A 13,006-nucleotide genomic window follows, 5' to 3' on the forward strand; every position below is an offset into this window, starting at 1 on the left:
CACAGTCATTCTATTCCAAAGTACCCCATCTTCATTCTCTGAAAAGGAGAACGATGCATTGCATAGCGTGGTAAATACTAGGCATAGCAAATAAGCCCTAAATCACCCCAAGCCCTTCCAGCGGCTTTCCTATGGTGAATATGGCCACTGTCTCAGAGGCTTGGTGCCAAATTAATAGCAACAAGAGGCTATGGGGTTGAGATTAGGAAGCCAAGCCAGGAAGGGGAGAACAGGTTACACCACTCATCTGTGCTCTACACGACCTGGCTTTCTGAGTTTAAAGCCTCCCAGTCTTCTCTGGAGAGCTCACTATAAAAGGTCTAGAAGGCAGCTCTGCCTCAAAGCTCTGGCCAAACCACAGTCATATCACACCTGCACAGCACAAAACCCTTAACATTTTTCTTGCTTTCCATCTGGCATAAGAAGAAGGAAGAAGTGGAAAACCTATTAAATATAACTGGGTATTGGTCTTTGTAATACTTTCCCTGTATACCAAAAGCAGTTTAGTGCTCAGAGGCATGTGACACCCAGTTCACCAGAAGAGGTCTGCCACTCTGCCAACAGGATTCAGAGACTCCTTCAGAGCTCTTTTTCTTTCCCATGATAGCCCTTAGGTAAATGCTTGCAGGAAATTCATATACTTGCGAGATGGTGGAGTTGCTGCTTCACAAGCCCTAACAAATGTAAACACTTCTGTTTCAGCACATCTGCCATTGCAATACCTACAGTTTTTCCAGAACCAAAGGATTAACTTTATTGTGCATTTGCTCTGCAGATCTGGTAACACAATATTGTACTTCTAAGCGGACAGATTACTCACAAGTTTCTGGATGCTACATCTTTAGAAACTCAACCTACTTAAAGATAAGTGTTGAATCTGGTAATCCCAGAAACATCCAACTGATGTAAAAACCAGTAAAACCAAGGGCCAGCTGGATGCTATTTTTCCTCAGGTTATTTGGATATTCCAAAAGTAATGGTTTTATTATTATTTTTTGCACTTTAATATTAAACAGATGCAGCTTGTTTGTAGACTGCTGTGAGCCATTTTTTCTTTAGATTTATAAAATTAAAAAAGTAAAGGATGTGGGGAGTTAGGGGTTTGTTTGGTATTACCTTACTCTAAAACGAAAATAAAGACATTATATCAATATAGATAAATTACATGTTTTTTTTATGGTATATGTATTAAATGGCATTTTATACACATGTAGAGAGAACCTTGTTCAACACTTACACTTCTAGAAACCAGAAGTAATGCCACAGACATCAATTAAGCTATTTCATTTTGGTAAGTGTAGACTCAAATCTAGAAAACACATATTTGCATGTGTGTTTCTGTGTGCAGCTATACCTTACAGAAGGAGACATAATCAGAGACAGGATGCAAGCAGATTCGACGTTTGTGTGGGCTGAGCATATCAGACACGCTTTACTAAATACTAAGGCACTTACAGAAGCATTGTCCTGGAAAGTCAGGTGCCACCTTAATTTCTGGCTTACTTTTCAGGACAGACATCGTCCTGTCCCAGTCTAGAGACCAGTCATGAGAAGTGCTGAGCTCTCACAATTTCCACCTGACCTTGCTGCAGCTGAGAGCTCTGCACTGCTGCACATCAGCCCTGCTGCTAGCAGGCCTTAATACTAGCAAGGTCTTAGGAGGCTAAAAATAAACATGCATTTGTACAGAAGGAAGCAAAACGTGATTGACAACCCTCAGAGCAATTTGCCTGCTAATCAGTTACAAAGCTTCTCCCATAACCATGATCTCCACATTCAGCTGACCTCTTCTATGGAGTGTTTTGCTCTTTGACCTAAGCAGAACCCAAGCCTCCAAGCGATTTTCTTTAACCAAACTGTGTACGGTATACGACTGATTTCACTGCACTTTATAGACATGAGACAGTGTAATTGCAAAAGCTTGGTGAAAAACTGTTTCCCTGAAGAAGATGCACAATTAGGATGTCCACTCAGCTGAATGCGTTCTTTTCCTTACAACCAAGAGAGACTGGCCAAACTGATGAGCTATTTAAGTGTTTTGTGAATAAGCATCCTTGAGATGTGAAATATTTAATTACAGGAGTATTGTTATGGCTGCTGACTATTATTTTCACTCTGCCTCCAGTTACTCTATTTTATTAGAATGTGACGATTTCTTCTCAATCATATTTATAAAGCATCTTGCATTATAAAACCTTACGTTCAGGTGGTGATAACTTTTTGAAACATTAATTTTGTACGGGCTGATAAATGCTATGCTGACTTCCCATTTAAAAACAAAATTATTATTATTGTTGTGAAAATTTAAACAAAGATTTTTGACATTACTGAGTGAATGACAAAAGTACAGTTTCCAAACTATAAAAGCAAATTTTGACCATAGTTCTTACAAGAAGACTGCATCCAACATGGATCCATTCTACTTTAGCGTGGAAATACTCTTAGCTGAGGGAATAGCACTTAGTCTTCCTGTGCAGGAAACTGGTTTTATTTGCCTGAGTTCTGTGAGTTTGAAAATCCAACTTCTAAACCTGATAGGTACACACTTGAATTGCACTTCAGAGTCCACATTACCAACATGCTGAGCACCCTCCCTAGGGGCTTTAACAGGATTGAGACAGCTGAATACTTCTCAGAAGTATGGACCCTCACTCACCCATACAGTCATGGGAGAGGACTTCTACTTGTTGTATCAGAAGCTTTGACTAGACAGCATAAGGTGAGTGCAACCCATAACATTTTAAAGTTTTTAATAAAATACATACATGTGCATTAACTTCTGTGTCATGATATCACTTGGGAAGATGGTGGTGTATTTTCCTCTCCAACATAGCACTGAATCTGTTTGTATTCTGTGGTGTTTTCTGCTTTTGTTCAGTATAACGTATGCAATAAAGAGACCTATACAGCTAACGTTTAAATGATTAACTATTGTAACAGTAAAATCAGTATATGTAACAATGGCAGGTTGAAGGAATGTACAGTTTGTGTGCAATACTTTAATTCCATAATCTCACATACTTAAACTTTTGGATGGACAAGAAGGCTGATTACTTATATTACCAGTTTTATACTTTTATATATATAACATATATATATACATAAATATATATATTTATATATATACATGTGTATATATATATAACATATATATATATATATGTGTTAACTTTTTTATATATAACATTCTTGTGTGTTTAACAGCAGAATAATGCATTTTAAAAGCTTAGTTTTCTTCCTTACCTCTACTGGTGTTCTTAAGAGGAGACCATGGAGTCCCAGTTGCCTGTAGACCCAGACTGAAAACTATTAATTTATATGCTTAAAATTAAGTGGTGTTTGGAGGTTTGCTGAATCAGCAAATGTAGGTATACATTAGATATTTGATGAAATTCATAATAATTTTTTTAATAACTTCTTTGATGAGTGTAAATTTATTACTTGGCTGTACTTCAGTTCAGTACTCTTTGCTTGGGTAATGTGTGCTTTGAGATTATTTTCATTTTACCACACTGGTAATGGGCACTAATCATGTTTTATCTTGTTGTAGGTAAATAGCTAGGGTATTGCGCAGAGCTGTTTGATCAGTATAGCATGATTTAAGAGGATGGTTATGCCTTTATTTGTCTCATAATCCTGCTTAACGTCTGTATGAATCATTATAGTAAGGTGCATTTTAATAATAGCTTCCAAATATACACTTACATATGCAAAAGCTAAAATATTTGCTTCCTTTTTTTCCATAGATTTTCAGTGTTACTGTATTTTTCCACCAAAGCAAAAAGCCTTGAAAATATTTCACTGACTACATGTTTTTTCTTCCTCCATTCAATTTTGTCTTGTTTCATGAGTGACATCAACCATGATTTGTTACATGATTTGAAAATCATGCACCTTTTGGTCCTTAAACCCTCATATGGCAGAAAGGCCACATTTTAAGGCTTCCTTCTGACAATATCAGTAGCGAAAGCTCTTAAAAATGGGAAGACATCTTGAAAACAGCAAATCAGGCCCATTTCACATCTTGTGAGGGAACAGATCAAGTGGTCTCTTTGCACACACAATGTCTGTACAGGCTGTCCAGCAACAGATTTCCTGCACCCTGGCTCTCTCCTTTGAAAATGTTGGGTGCTGGAGAAGGGAGGTGGCTACGTCTTAAGAGAGCATTGCACCAATCCATCCCACTGAGCCACTTTCCTTCTTTATTTCCCTATCTTGGTTCTTCCACAAATTCCCCAGACAAAATTCACTCCTGTGTAGATACAACTGCTTATTCCTTGTGGCTTGGTGAAATTCAAACATTTTATTTTGCAACAGGCCGGTCAGAATTTGGTTTACCAGACTTTACATGGAAACAGGCATTAAGAAGCCAAGATTCCTTCCTTCTCCTCTTTACTGCATCAGGAGCTAAAAACTGTAAAGCTCTACCAAGGCAGTAATACCGTGTCTTCACTTGATGCCAGTTTTTATGGCCTCTTTGCTGGCTTTTTGCCATGACAGATTGCACAGAGCGGCACTTCTCAGCAGACCACATAGGAGTTACACACTATTGCACAACCTTCCCACAACCCTACTACTCCAGATTGTAAGCGTCTCTCTTCATCATTTCAGTCACCTTTGCACCTTCCTTTTATTTGGTTTGAATGTGCTAATCTTGAAATTGAAAGCTCTCAGGAATTAGTTTGACATTGTAGCAAACTTGAATGAGAAAGTTCAAAAGAGAGAGGGAGAGAGAGAGGGAGAGTCATGACTAAGAAAGAAGAGGTATATAATGTAAGTGTGTACCTTGAACATGATGCGAACTCACACGTGCCTTGCACATGAACTGCCTGCTATGCCTGTCTGCCTACAAGTCTTGCCTCGACATTACTGCATGAAGACTAACAGATGTCCCACAATATTTCTAGGCAAGAACCATAACAAGACAGATAAAGTACCAGAAAAACACAATTATTAGTCTTGGAGTGCTCTGACTAGACAAAACATGACCTCCTTTGGAAGGCTTGGGCTGTCCACTGCAGTGATTTGGATCCGTCCTCTATTAATCCAGCATTTCAGTAGTATGTCTGGTGCCCCTCCCATTTTATTTTTGATACAGATCTGCTTAAAACAGCAGCTGCATTTAAAAATAAATCTTGGGTTTTAGTTAAGTACATAAAAGCATGTTTCAGGCCAAAATCCTGAACACAGAAGTTAAATGAATTTTATCTGTTGACTTATGTGGGATGGGATTTTATCTTAGATAATTTAATGTACATAAACTCTTTTAAAAACTGGGGCTTTTCACTTGACCACTGGAGTTTACTTTGCAAGTCTTGCCTACTGCTGCCAGCAAAGAGATTGTTTTTTGGTATTTCACAACAATTACATTAGACCTTTTTAGTGAATAACTGATAAGAACATTAGATAACTGATAATAAAAGCTGGTGCTTGCATAGTACAAAGGTTTTCATCCACCGTAAGAGGCTTCAAGAAAGAAATATGCCATAATCAAAGACCTTGGCCAAAGGGACCCATAGAAAGAAATTACATTCATCCAAAAGTATGAAAAATAAATGGACTCCCCCAAATTTTAATTCAAACAGAATTTGAAATATTTCATGAGAGGTCAGGGAAAGTTATTAACATCTAATACCCCAGTCTTGTCAGCCTAAACATGATTTCAGTTGTACAAATTTCACTCGCCTTAACAGGAAAAGACTCCAAAAAATCCTGTTGTATTGACTTAAGAGCCAGCCCCTCTTAATTTCCAGACATTTGAAAAAAGATACTGAGTCATGCATCAGATCACAAAGAAGGTTTCTCTTTCACAGCTGAAGGCCAAAAGTTTCAAGCTCTTGAAAGTATATCTGATTAGTAGATCTAGACACTAAATGATGTATAAGACACTTTCTCACCACAAATATTACTGTAAAAATTGTATCAGACACCAAAGATGGCTTGAGAACAAATTAGATTTTGTCTACATGAAGCTATCTTAAAAGACCAATTTGTACCCATGAAGGTGTGTGAGTCATTGTAGGTGACATCTACACCATATAATGCAATGAGGTCGTTCCTGAATGACATTCATTATCTACTTTTCTGGAGAAACTCCCAAGGTACTGGTCAGATTTCTCACGTTTTAAAGTACATCTTTCTTAGTTCTGTTATCGTTTACAATTCAGCTAAACTGAACATAACTGTTTTTCTTCTATTTGATGATACACCCAGTGGAAACCAACATACATGACCCTTTTCAATCACATCAGGAATATTACTGCTTTCTGATTTTTAATTTTAATAGAACATTAGTCATTTTTAGAATAATTTTAGTTAAAAAATAAGGGGGGGGGGGGCAGCTCTGTGTTTAATTAAGGCACTGTTTACAATGAATGAACCAAATAAGAACCAAATTATTTTCTCAGGTGTATGTACAGTACCACAGTGATAGCAAATAATCCGTGAAAAACTTCCACTGGCTCAATCCAGATGTTCGCCATCCATACGACAGCTGACTTTGTGGGAGTTGGTGAGTGAAAACCTGACTCTGTTGACCTCAACAGCAAAGAATTTTACTCAATAGTACTAAATGACTAGGCTGAATATTAGAAAACTGATTTACTGACATGTATTTAAAACTTTCAAAATAAATGGATAAATGACACCTCTTCTCTGTTTAAATGACCCAGTCAATGTTGATTGCAGCCTTTAAATAAGAAGTGTCATGCACTGATGGATATTATTAAAGCCATGTCTGCCTGCAAAGCAATTGAATTGTTCACATACTCCAGCCAAATTAGTTTAGCTTGTCTTAGCATCACTTCTTAAATATTTTCTAAACACACATTCAAAAGTGAAGAAAATAAATTAATTTCAATGGTTTAGTTTTTTTATTTCATTGATAACTAGGTGATTGTTTAAGGCTACATCCTACTTCTCCCACAGTCTGTGTCAATTCAGAATTGTTAGCTGCATTATTTTTTTCTATGCAGATGATGCTGTTTTTCAACAAACTAAATGAAAACTCATTTATCTGCATTGACATAGCAAGCAATTTCTAAGAGAATAGCTTTCTTGTTTTGCCTCAAACTGCCCCAGGACTTGGGAGATGACACTTGTGATCTTTCTCATTTACTGATTATTAAGCTTGATAAGGAAAGAGAAAAACCTTTTAATGAGGTGAAACAACAATCCCTTCTTGAACTACTGATAATTTGACTCATATTGCTAATGCATATATATATACACACACTTTTCCTTTAGGATGGGAACTCAAAGTAAACAGGAAATAGACTGAATAGAGTGAATTGTCATGTGATTACATGATTTGAAAAGAGTTTCTAAATAGTGTTTAAAGGATATCTTTGCTGTGTAACAAACATTTATTCAGAAGAAAAAAGTGGCATAGGGAATAGGCATGCAGGTGAGAGAGGTAATCATTAAGTTAGTAAAAGACAGTAAACTTAGGGAAATATTATTGAATGAATGAATCAGTGTGAACAACAATGGTAAAAACAAGCAAACAAACGAAGACTCTAGGCATGAGAGGGAGACGGAGTTTTGTTCAGGAAGATCCTTTTGATGAGGTGGATTGGCAAAAGAGTAGAACAAAGGGGATCCAAGATGACACTAGAAGAGAACTCCTCTGTTAATGATGGCAGAGAACACAGCTGAGGATTGTGAAGGGAAGGAAGAGATGCTGCAGTGCTAGAGATAGGTAGGACTAAGGGACAGCTCGCTGAAGACAGCTGAGATCAAAAATGTCTGCATTTCTAGGAGAAAGAGCCAGAAAGAGTGGCTAATGAAAATGGTGGTAAGATAAGAACAGGGGCAAGAAAACAGAGACATGAAAGAAAAGTAGATATTTCAAGTACATCAGAGCTGGTGACGAAACAAAAGAAGTCAAGAAGCCACAATGATGGTCACTAGGAAGAAAATATATGAAGAGGGAACCAGGAAAGATGCACATCAGCGGATATTGTTTTCTTCGAAGAGGACGGCTAAGTCCTCCTTGGAGATCAAAGGAAGTACAAAGAAAGAGAAAAGATTTATTGACAGAGTGTCATCCTTGGCTAACACACACTTGTTTAACTAGAAAATAAGTGAGATTCTTGGTCTTACATAATACCTTGGATAAGTACAAGCAAAATGCCAGCTCAGAGAAAAGCCTATAGACTGCAAGAATATCTAACAACACATTTTTAAAAACTCCTATAAGACAACAGAAGAAACATTTTTAGGACGACAAAGAAGGCTGTTTTGCGTGTACTTTGAGAAATAATAACAACATGAAGTGTTATTTGAGAACTTTTACATTGGAGTAAAGTTAAAAAGGAAAAATACTAACTGTTTGATTGGGTAACTTTGTGTCCTTCTGTGCTAACTTTACAGATATTTGAGATCAAATAATGGGTTTCACTTTTCTAACATTTTTATCCTGAATTTTTAGTGAAGCCACAATTCTCTGTTTTGCTGTTAATTCATTTTCACCCAATTTATCACAACACTATAAATGCATGTTTTAAAAAAAATGAAAATAAAAAATAAAAATCTATACCTGAAAAAGCCTTCTTTAAGTTCAAAAGGTCTCTGGCACATTTAGATTATTCCTTAACAGAGAAATCATTATTATGATAACCTATATTGCAACATGAATGTGCTTTCTCCATGGAAACTTTTCTGCATGGAAATACAATCTAAAGATCATAGGGAGGGGGCTGCTGCACTGGATCTACATTCAAGTGTGCTTTCTGCAAGAGGAATACCTGTGTTGGCATTATCTGTGCTACACTTACACCTGACCCCCAGTAATACTGAAGATTCATTATGCTCTCACAGACACGGAATATAAAGGTACAGCTTCTGCCCCAGAGGGTTCAGCCACACCGAGTAACACAACAAAGAAGAGAGACAGAAAATAGAGATGAAGTTTTTGAGATCCTTCAGTCAGTCAGCTTCTCCAGGAATATAGAGGGGATGTGGCAACTCTGGTGCCATTTTCTAATAGGGCAACTTTGATGCCAGTCTCTAGGCTGAGGAAATACATGGGGGATCTCCAGGTGCTTCACACAAGCACTCTTTCCTCACATTGCTTTCCTTTAGCTAAGTCTTTCATCGGTTTCCCTTTCTCTTGCTCAGGTCTCTCCTTTCTCCTTCCTTCTCTCCTCTTCACTGGGGCTTGTATCCTTTACCACTCACTCCCGGCAGGGCAGGGAAGTAAGAAAGACAGATCTTTTCTTCATAAAAGCTCATCCCTAGTGAAACTGTGCACAGGGAAGCACCTATCTCCCATTCCCTGAAAAGTGCAACTACATATACAGACATGGCCTATTATGCATCTGATTTGCCATTTGCGCAGGCAAATTATTTATTTCCTCTCTGGTTAGAGAGAATATCTGTATGAACTAGGTGTTCTATAATGGGAATATAATTTAGAAAATCAGATCTGCAGTGATTTGTTTATTTAGCCTCCTAAAAAATTGTGTCAGCTTTTGTATACATTCATGACACTTGTCTTACATTGCCAACCATCAGTAAAGTTAGTGATTGTCATTAGCAAAATAATCAAACATTGACTGACAGTAAAAGCCAGTAAAATATTCACTTGTCAGTAAAAATAGCAAGATAATTTAGAACTTTTCATTGCTTTGGCATAAGTTCCTGGACTATTTGAGTACTTTTAATATCAAAGGCCTTTATTTATCATAGTTGAAATGATGGGTTCTATAAAAATTGACGCATGTGACCATAAACAGAAGTAGTAAGAATCCTAAATTGCCTTGAAAAATCTACTTCAGACAGCAAAAGTTTAATCAAAATGAAAAATCTATATATGTGGAAAGAGAAAACACAACTGGATGATGCGGCAGAATAAGCTGTTTGAAAAGTGTCATTGTTTAGATTAAGTCAATATTTCCTGAAGTGTATTTTTCCCCTCCCACTGAGGTTCATTTCCAAAATCAAATAATTTAGCAACCTCTGTCCTACCGGTAGGGCAAATCCTTTGAGAATGTGCTCTCTAACATTAAAGCATGGGTTAAAAAGGCCTAAACTACCAGTGGTGATTGCTTCTAGGCATCAGTACCTGTATTCCCTGTGACCACCACATGAATTAACAAGGCAAAGTTCATTTTCAACACCACTGCTTCACTCATTACCACAGCCCTCCTGGTAAGTAAGGTGCTTCGCGGGGGAGCTGTAAAACAGCTGCCCTCTGGGTGTCTTGTTTTGGCGGCCTTTCCCATCTGTTTTACCTGTCTCTTCTTCTGAATAATTTATCTCACCATCTGCATAAGTAGAGCACCTGGCCTAGGGCTAACTCTTTCACCTAAATTATTCAGAGCCCAAAACTCTTCGGTTTATACTCAGATAATGTAATGGCTCAACAGGACAAAACCCTTAACTTAGGAGCAACTGTGAATGTTTCTAGGCTCTGTACTCTGTTAGCAGTTTAAAAGGTCGGCTGTGTAAACTATACAAAAGCACCACAGAAATCCTTCATCCTCAAATATCTCCTCCAAAGCCTCTTTCAGCAGGTGAAATTTTCCAAAACAGGGCTGTTTTACCTTGCTGCCTCTCTGCCACATCTCAGTCCCACGGGAAGCCACAGGAAGCCTTCGTGTGTGTGCTCTGCAGCTGGCTTGTCCCTGGTCTTTATACAAGAAAAGCTCCCATTAAAGTCACTGAAAATTGGCTGCGGGGCTGGACTTTGGGAATGTCTGTTCTCTTCACAAGCAAGTTTTTGTTCAGAAACACCAAAAGCCACCCCTGCAAAGAATTCCAATCCATGTTCCATACTCCACCATCCTCATCTCACAAATTTGACAGTTAAAATAATTCCCCCTTGCCCTTCCACACAATAGCATGGGGAGCTGCCATATCCCAACAGAACGGGGCTGTACAAGATCTCTGCTTTGAATGCCACAAAACAATCAACGTGCTCTCAGACTGGAGACTCAGCAGTGGTTTTGGGATGCAAATTGACTACCCCCAGTCTGTACTCACTGTGACAGAGCCAAAGTTTCAGCTTTTTTTTGGACACTTGTTTCATTTGTTTTCCTGCAATGGCACCACTGTTTTTTACCCTTTTAATGAAGCTCACAAAACCTATGATCAGCAGGTTTCTCATTTCTTTTGAAAATCTTCTGAAGCTGTTTAGAAGACAGTCGGTATGAGAAGTTCTCCTGCCTTACAAGCTATTGGCTTCAGCAAGTGTCTTGATCACTGACACAGTTAGGGTATCAAAGACATAATGAGCGATTCCAGATCAAGGGATATCTTGAGTGTTTCCCTACTTCATGTTCATTGAATGAGTGATGAAATATCCTTGGTAAGGAAAAGAATGAACAGAATCATAATAAATGAAACAACAGTTTTTAAGGAGGATGTTTCCAAAAAGCATTGCAGTAAAAAATGAAAGTTTGTTAGTACAATCTTTATCTGGGCTACTCTGGATTTACCTCAGTGTCACAAAGACAGGCATGGGAAAGAAGAAAGAATTATTAAAGAGAAATCAGTTTTGAAAAATCAGTGTCTTGTCACTTTATCTGAAGTCAAAAAAGCTGAAATATTTTGCACATTCATTTACATGAACCAGCATAGATGCTGTTGATGGGGAAAAAATAAAATAAAATAAAATTCAGTAATCTTTATTGTATCATATCCAGAAAAAGAATTAATTTCAGTTGGATTTTTGTCTGTGTAAGTATCAAAGAATTTGCCACATTTTGCAATAGATAGCACTGCCTCTTTACTGTAGGGATTTCCATAATGTCCATCACTGTAGCTCTTATATGCACTATATGAACAGTTTCATTTTACTTTGAGAAGTTTATCAAATATCAGGTATTTGCTTTTTGCTCCAGCTTTGAGAAATCAGGGTCATAGATTTCAAATGAAGTGCTTTGTACTCTCTAAGGGCAGTGAGAAAACACAATAGTACAGACAAAATCTAATCAAAGTATTTTGGCTTTCTGCCTCCTTTTTTTATTTTACAATGGGAAAAAAAAATTCAAGGTGCGACTTCAATCCCTTCAGGAGTTCCCTTCCTGTGTACGCTGTCTCTTGCCAGAAATGCGAGACTGACAGAATGATAAAATGTGATGCCAGGTCCTCTTGCTCATTCAAAGACCCTCCCTCAGGTATCAGGTGCCTTTCCTGAGCTTTGAGGTCAACCAGACACCTCCCCTGAGGCTTACCTGGGCTGAAGGATACATCTACCCGAAAATCCGCTCAGGTAGAGCAGCTGTTATCTGAGCTAGGATCAAAGTGCCCCTCTGCACTCCAGAAAAACATCTTCCAAGCTGGTCTTCTTTCTCCATGATTCAAATGAAAGTTGAATGAGTCTCTGGGGACAACAGTTGTTGTGCTGAGGAGCTAGCTGTCAGAAATACTTTATCATGAAAGTTCAGTTCCTTTCAAGGCCTTTTATTATTAATAGTCATCGCTGCAGGGGAGCATTAAACACAGACCCTATTTACTGTACAAATTGACATATTATAAACCACAAAAGCCATCCTGGTGCTTTGGTACTTTACCTTGCCTTTCAGTATGCTAACTCTGGGGAATCCTTTAACCTTTTTGTTGCTAGAATACAGAATGTGGACTTTGGTTTAGCACAGCCAGGCCAGAGAGAGTAGGTGGAAGACTGACATCTGTAGTATATGAAAGGCAAGGCATTGTGCTCCATAACAACACTGGCTTCACCTGCACAAAAAAAACAAATGCATTTATCCCTCCATGAACAGGCCACAGGATGTATCCTACAGTAGCTCATATTTTTCCACCAGATTTCAGGTAGCACTCACAGCTTTCTTCTTCCTGAGGGCATTGCACCTCATGCAAAGATGGGCAGGTTTTCTGAAGGTGGGTAACCAGCCAAATTTCTTCAGCAGCAGCATCTGAGACATGAGGAATTAGCAAGTAGCTGCTATGTGGCATAAGAAAACTTGGTAGGATGAGTCCCAGCTGTGGGAGAAACTCAGTCCTGGTCCAGCCCACCAGCCCACAGCAGGATCTTGGAGAG

The 13,006-nt window shown here is 38.2% G+C and overlaps 1 protein-coding gene across 3 annotated transcripts in view; it reads right to left on the reverse strand.

Annotated features, from left to right (window-relative positions):
• Window positions 1–13,006, reverse strand: part of LOC310904146 (uncharacterized protein) — a 372,616-nt gene that overhangs the window by 113,896 nt on the left and 245,714 nt on the right. Inside the window, exon 4 of one of the 3 annotated variants that reach the window (XR_014588062.1) lies at window positions 12,511–12,687. The exons of the other annotated variants lie outside the window; for them this stretch is intronic. The gene's annotated coding sequence lies outside the window, so the exon portion shown is untranslated. Of the gene's footprint in view, window positions 1–12,510; window positions 12,688–13,006 lie in introns of those variants that run through there. 3 annotated transcript variants of the gene reach the window in all.

This window comes from Anser anser, assembly GCF_964211835.1.
Source record: "Anser anser genome assembly, chromosome: 9".
Taxonomy (NCBI): domain Eukaryota; kingdom Metazoa; phylum Chordata; class Aves; order Anseriformes; family Anatidae; genus Anser; species Anser anser.